This window comes from Callorhinchus milii, unplaced genomic scaffold, assembly GCF_018977255.1.
Source record: "Callorhinchus milii isolate IMCB2004 unplaced genomic scaffold, IMCB_Cmil_1.0 Scaffold783, whole genome shotgun sequence".
NCBI classification, from domain to species: domain Eukaryota; kingdom Metazoa; phylum Chordata; class Chondrichthyes; order Chimaeriformes; family Callorhinchidae; genus Callorhinchus; species Callorhinchus milii.
This window is the reverse complement of record NW_024705524.1, coordinates 29,342-37,137: the sequence shown is the minus strand read 5'-3', so window position 1 is coordinate 37,137 and position 7,796 is coordinate 29,342.

Sequence of the window (7,796 nt, the reverse complement as noted above, 5' to 3'; positions counted from 1 at the left end):
CGCGAGGGGCGTGGCTTATCCAGGAAGTGGGAGGAGTCTCGCGCCTACGTAGGGGCGTGCAATAACCAAAGGGGGCGTGGCGTGTCACCCTGCGCTGACCAATCGCAGAGGAGAACGCGAACCCTGGACTCCAACCCCGACAAGCGCGCTCCTTTTAAAGTTAACAACAACATTGTTCAATGTAAGTAGCGCCTCTCTACTTTATTGTTGTTTTATTTGTTTATTACATCACTTGTGGTGCCGTGAGTCGAGTGATGTGCGTCAATAACCTTGCTGGACACGGCTAAGCTTTTAATCAGGGGCGCCGCGGTGGCGAGATGTTAACTACCTCGCCAGGCCTACAGCAGCGTGCAGGTTCCATCACGACCCTGACGCCTGCTCTGTATTTGTACATTTTTATTTCCCCCGTGGTCGCATAGATTCTTCTCCTGGTCCTTCGGCTTTCCCCTCCACATTTAGAAACGTGAGTTTAGAAGAGTACTTGGCTGCTATAAATGTCCACATGATAAGCCACTAAGTTGAGCTGTCGTTTGTGGCCAGGTCGCTTCTGATAAGAGCTATAAAGCTCAGTGGGCCTTACCTGGTAAAATAGAAATAGTTTATAGTTTAGTTATAGTTCATAAGAACTCGTGGCAAGGGTCAGTGTCTACTTCAAATATTGTTCAGGCTCGGCAGACCTCCAAAGTTATTCGTGATGTTATACATTTGGTTCGTTTTGAGCATAATCGCGACCTTATATAATTATTACGTGATGCACACGCTGAATATACGCACACACACATCGTGTACACGTGTGTCGTGCCCTCTATTGTCTACAACTCTACATAGACGGCTTGTGCTGACTAGAGAACGGTCTTAACGAACAATGTCGTGACATGTATCAGCCCTTTGTCGATCCGGCGTTTTGATAGAGGCCTCCCCCACACCATGTCGTTCGTGGGAGTTGTTTAACCATACTTCACCATGCCGGTCAATGCGGGTTTGGTGAAGTGAGGAGGCCCAGAAACTATATGCAGGCACGAGTTGGCCTGTGCTTGCATCTGCAGAATTACAATCTCACACATCTTCAAGTATAGTTTAATACTTCTAAAAATCATTTATTCTTGAGGATTCCATAAAGTACTCTGGTAAAAGGAAAACGACTTGATTTGAATGCTTGTTGAACAGGGAATGCTTTGAGTTTGTGGGTTGCATCTATCTGTGCTGAGTTGTGTTATTTCCCCATATGCAAGTGGGGTCTTTCTGGGTTCCACTCACACAAACATCTCAATGCAATGGGACCTTTCTGAAAATGCAGTACTTAGACTCAATGAGGCTTTCCTGGGTAACTAGTTAACATTTTAATAATTAGCATGAGAGAAAATGACGTTGACTTATTAGTGCCATTAATAGTACTATACTGTACTTTTATTGAAGACTATTTTACGTAGTTGTTTGTAAAAAAGTGTCCATTCTCAAACCTTTTTGACGGGCCCTCGTACAGAAATGATATTACAATCTTCTTTGGATATTGCGAGTCAGAGTGTTGTGAATAGTGGACTGAACGTGTGGTGCCACCATTATATTGTTGGTGTATTTATACAGAAAGGCCTATTTGGTGGGTAACATTAGGAAAATGGAGGTAGTTAGTCATTGTTGTTAAACAAAATCTTATTTGGGTGGATGAGAGGAATAAAATCGTACATGATAGGAACTGCAATATTGTGGAGTTCTGGTATAATGCGTTCTAGTATATATGAATCTTATGTCACCTTAAGTATGCCTTTGTGAGTACACACATGACACGGGTGACCTTTGTCTTTTGTTTCAGATGTGCGAGAACAACTCCGCTGCTGCTAGTCATAGTGGTGCTGGGAGAATCGCCTTGACCATCGATGGCGCTTCACCAGCACCATCTTAACCCCAGCTCAATCGATCGAGTTACGAGAGGAAAAAAACTAATCGCTTGTGACGTTTGTGGGAAAAAATTCCAACTGGCATGGTGCCTAGATTCCCACCTGAAAACGCACAAGGAGACCCATGAGCAGTGGTGCGGCACATGCGGACGAAAATTTGATCAGCCAGGAAAATTAAAAAGGCACATGAAGACCCACGAAAAGGATTATTTGATAAAGGGTGCACCAGGCTTGGTAAACAACGGCAGTTTTGCCAATGCGGTGTTGAAGCCACCGTCGCCCTATGAGATGTGCTCAGTCTGCGGATTTTTATGTCCTATTGAAATCTTGAAAACTCATGAAAGTCTTCACGCACAGTTTTTGTACAGACCGAAGCCTGAACATGATTACGCTTCGACAAAAGATAGTGGCGTTAAGATAAATGACATGAAATCCAATTTTCTTGAATGCTTTGGCCTAGTTCCACGTCAACAAACTGCTTCATCAGTCAGTGAGAATAAACCATACGCTGGCCTGGTACAGTACAGATTCGCCTGTGACTGTCCCAGGTGGGTCCCTGGGACCAGCCTATCGATGCGACCCACGCCAGTTACACCGTTTGGCCGATGGGTATCGGTCCTCAACGTTCATTTTTTATTCGACAGACTTCGCTCCGGAGTTCATGTGTTGATAGTGCGCCAGCTGGAGCCAGCATGTTACCGAGCGCCGCATTGCGACGTAGCTGGTTAATCCGGATCCGAGGCTTGGACCAACGGGCAACCGTCCGTCAGACTAAACTGCCCGAAAGCTCTGATGAGATAACCCCTCTAAGGGGAAAGGTATGCCTGATAACCACCTCTTTAATTTTGACCGAAATGACCTAGGTAGTTGTCAGACCTCTCTTTGTAATCTTCACGTAGGAGGTGGCGGGGATTTTTATGTGTCACGACTCTCGCTGTTACTTATAAGTGCAGATATTGAAATCCTAAGCAAGATCTAAAAATAGATGTTAATGTATTCAAGACCTAACTCTTTCAACATACTAAGTGGTTTCTTGGAAGGTTATCCTAATTCAGCTCATAGTTCCGGTCTAATAATTGCCCAGAATCGCAACGCAATCGAACAGATGTTTAGTTGGTTAAGACTTTTGGGTTTACGAGAAAGTTGATGTGGGAGCATCTATATCCACTTCTCCTGGTACGGCGACGCACTTAGCATGGGACCGATTAGCCCACAGAATTCGCATTTCTAAGTCACATAGCGGCGCTATGCTGTGAAACATAGGTCTGCTGTATGGGGGGGCGTACGCAAGACAGCCAGGTTAACGCCCACTTCGTCGTTGGCCCATCAGAGAGCCCAGAGTATATGCCTCTCATCCTAATAGCAACTGGCAGGCTTTTTGGTAGTGAATGAGTCTGCGTCATCTCTATGAAGTCCGGTAACGGGCTCTTAAGTACTGTGTTTTCAGCTTATTCCTGCTATTTACTATCAAAAAGTCACCGGGCGTATGTCGTCTTAATTCCACCTTTGACACCTCGATTAGCGTTACGATAGGGGTTTGGTGAGTCCGATGCCCAAAATAAATATCGAAGACAACCTTCCCATAGACTGGGTCGGGGATCACCATTCTACAATACAGTCCAGCCCCTATTGCGCGAGAATGAATGCCGCTCAGTGCCAAAGATAAAATTGAATAGCTGATACCTATCCGCAGGGATGTTTTGTGTTTAAAAACCCTATGGGGAGTTGCGTAAATTAGCTGGTTCATACCGATTTTCCACGTACACAGGCATCGAGATCAGTGCGTCCTTCCTCGTCATAAATCCAGAGCCTATAGTTTTCTCACTTAAGCGCTTAACGTTAATGCTTGACTCTTAACGGTACGACCCCTGCCAATAAAAGGTACTTGTGCCCTTCTATAGCCTCACGAATCTATAATAGATAAGGTTCATCCCCCCTCATCTGTACATTCGGGTTCGGATACGTCTCCACAGGTGCATACTCTCTCGACGCAAGTCGGTTGCTCTAGCTCGCGCGATACTCCAATCGCAGCGTATAGCGACGGAGCCGAATGGATGACACCCTCCTATACCTACCTGATGAATTAAGAGAGTCAGGCTCAAAACGCATCCAACGAGCAGGTACTATGCGCCCGAGCGTTTAAATTACACGCGTGTATTTTTCGTCATATCGCCCCCAGCTTGTTTCTACTTATTTTCTCACCCACTACTAGAGCGTACTTTAGTATACTCGCAGTCACATATCCACTGACGAAGGCCTATTATCATTAGGGGCTAATGATGACGCGGCACGCATCGCTACTCCGCCCATCGATTGGTTTTTTTGGGCGCATCCTGCTTAATATAGGTTAAGCTGCCAAGCGCGTCCCTTTTTGTTGTCAGTAAAGGCATGCTGTGATGCCATAATTTTGGTAGTCCCAACAGAGGCTACTAATGCTCCATAAGAGGTAGTGTAGGATTGTAACTTCCTCTGTTGATCCCGGATTCTTATGCTCAGACGTGCGAGGTGATTCCAGTATATGGTTAACAACTGTGATTTCACGCTGGAAGAGACAGTGTAGAGTCAGACATGGCCAACTATCTGAAGGTATTCGTGTTCAATACCATGTACCGCGATGTATATAAGAAATCATTGATAGCAATACCACGGACCCCCTCTGATACGGGAGGCGTCCGTGAGACTAAACATTCGCTCAACCCTTCGCCCTGGCTTTGTAACTGACCCCATCATAAATTTTATCGGCCACCCCAGAAAGCTTCGGGTTAATCGAACTGCCTGATATTCAAAAGGTTCTATTGACCCTTCCTGGGTCCAGTGTGTGTAGGATGAAGCAGTGCACGAAAATAGGCTACCGTTCTACTTTTCCCGTTTAAGAAAGCAATTAGTCGATCCTATTTCACTCTAACCGATCCCCCAGGGAACTAAAAGTTGTCTGGCAAACAAAACACAGTCGTCTATATCACACCATTACTCCCGACAAGTGACTCACACATACCCTCGATCCATCAGCGCGGCCCGGGATTGGCATAACCTGCAAGTTCGGCACAGTCTCACAGTGCTTGAATTCTGCCGGCCGTGGGAGAAGATGGTTTTATCGAAACGGAAGCACGGCTGTACTGATATTGGGCTCAGAGGAACTTGCTTGAAAAGCAAGCTAAGGGTTGCGCTCGGAGAGTGCCTGTTCCACAACATACGTTGGCAACCAGAGTCCCCTCGAACCCACACGACGCGGAAAACTTTGAACTTGTACTACAGTATGAACGTTATTAAAGACAATGTGACACACATGGCTCTACGGGAAGGTGCACTCATCCTTTTTTTGGATTGGGATTAGGGTGAGCTCTTCATAGCATATCGGTATTGTATCTCGGCGACGTATTTGACACACCATGGTCCCTACCTAGAACAAGAGGGTTTTTCAGCGACAACGTTTTCCCTGATCGACTCTAAGCCTCGCCAGCGTGATTTTCATCATATCCACATGACCTCTAATCGCTACCCAAGGCGCGTTATGCGTTGGTAAGCTTTCGCTTACGACAGAGTACATGTGCCAAGACGTCCTTTACGAGAGTTGTCATATGAATGTACACTTATCTGGCGTAAGTGACGCGGCAGAGCCGTATTAGAGGCAAGTTGATCTTACATGGAGGCAGCCTAATATTCCTGCTTGTCTAACAAGCATTCTGGCTAGGAGACTCGATCCAGGGCCGCTTTTGATTCCCTCTACTATTAGCCATTTATTCTCTCCGGATATTCAGATTTCCGTTCAAGATGCCGTAGATTCCGGCCCAAAAGTGATATCACTCGTCGAGTTCGGTCGGGGGCGGACATGGGGCAATCATAGAGCTTCAGACTTAACCCCTTAGATTAGCGTCTACTTAGCCGTGTAAGCAAGAGCTGTCGGCAGCATATCTTAATTAATTGGTACAGGAGTGAGGTTGTGGGCCTATTATCCGTCTGCCTTGACCAGTCGGGTGGCATATCATTCCGATGTATACTGATGCTTAGTACGGACGATCCGCTCATAGTGCGGTTATTCACAGTTCCCAAAGTTCTTATATGATAGTATATTTTGCGGACACTGAGTCATCTCACTGTCGGTATCCAGACAGGGGGCAAAACCTCCGCCTGTATCATACGGATCTTTCAGATGCTCTCCAGGCATCATCCGGTTCTCTTTCAACCGAGGTGGCAATAACGATTTGAGTAGTCTCGGGATTTATAAAAAAATACAGCTGTATTAAAGGGCATAGATATGGATCAACCGAATGGTACCAGTTCAATAGGAAGACCTTGATTCCGACCGTGTTCATCCTTTCATGGGGTTACAGCTGGCGTAAATCTAGAGTGGCGGCTGGTTTAGCTTTAACAAGTTCCTTAGAGTGCATTCAGAATACATTAGACTGCTGACATATTTCTTCAAAAAGGGTTATTATAAACTCTTAGACGGTCGCGGGCTGGCGCTGATGCGTTCCTATACAATGTAATTGTTATATCTTCAGGGTATGGTCCGTATATACGTCACGTAAGCGAAGACGAGGTAAAACGAGACTGTGTTCCGTCGGGATTGGGTTGCCCGTTAGCATATTGCTAAAATTCTTGTTCAGCATTAGAAGCTTTGTAGGGTGGATAACTTCGTAGTGTATTCGATCAGTATGATTCAACTTCCGGTTCGCTCAATCCCCCGGGTGATATAAGCCACAGTGAGTTTTACCTGGGTGCCCTCAGATGGCCCTACACGTAATCTCGGAACGCGCAGTCAATTCCGGTATTAAATATGCACGTTTGCTAGGACGTCGAACTATTCCACGTACATTGTACCCCTATGTGTGCGAGAATCCTAACTAATCATGCTTTACATCACTCAGGTAATTCGCGCGCGGCAGAGCCCCGTTAGTTAGGTGTTCGTTACGGTCTAAGCTTTATTAACTTTTACGCCTTTATAACTCACAGTCCTCTTGTTTACCACGCATCACACGCTCTGTGACATTAAACGGAATTCTCAATCCTTTCATATCGTCTGTTAGTATGTGACCCGACAGACACTTTCATCCCACGCTTTGTGTTATTCTTCAGTCTTCCCAGATGCTACTAGCAAGTAACACCTTAGATGCCTTGTGGTACGACAGCCTCTGTTATCGAACTGTCACCGGTCGCTCGTGACCCTATAAGAGTGCAGCGAGTTGATATACTACTAATCATTGCAGCCAGAGTTTTTGGAATCGCCTGAGACGTGAGTCTCCGTAGAGTCCGTTGGCGCAGTAATTCATGAAAAGTTTGGGCTAAGGATATCGCCCCTCGTCACAAGGGTTGACCACGCTCAACCACTAGGGCCAAAGAATAATACGATTTAGGTAGCCAATGGGAATACATACGAGTAGTAGGGTCGACTTAGGGGAGCCTGTCGGCTTAAGCCCAGGGCGCTGAATATGATTCACATCTTCACACTGGAACCGCTAGATTGGCGTGGTGACTCTGCTAATTGCTTTTTATTACGGAGTTCTAATCAGGGACCTAGACCCGGCGCACCCGATTATTGGAATGACGGGTGGCGCTTTTAAAACGAGTTGGCTTGCGGGCGATGCTCAGGGGTGTACACCTTTTCAATGACTTTAAGTGTAACCGTCATTAAACTCTATCCGATCAAGTCTACGGCATCTCGAGCATTGACCTAACGGTTCATGACCACTTGGCTGAAATTGGAATAAGGTCTGAACGTGGTCCAATACCTCGCTCAAAGCGTTCGTAGGTAATCTTCTAGCAAGATTGAGATCTATACCAGATCTCTTGATATTCTGAAAATAAGCGCCACTGCAGTTGCTTGGAACCATATCAGAAATTCAGCTTGTGGCACTCATTCATCCACTGGATCTCTCTCCGATGTAAACACTTGACACTTGT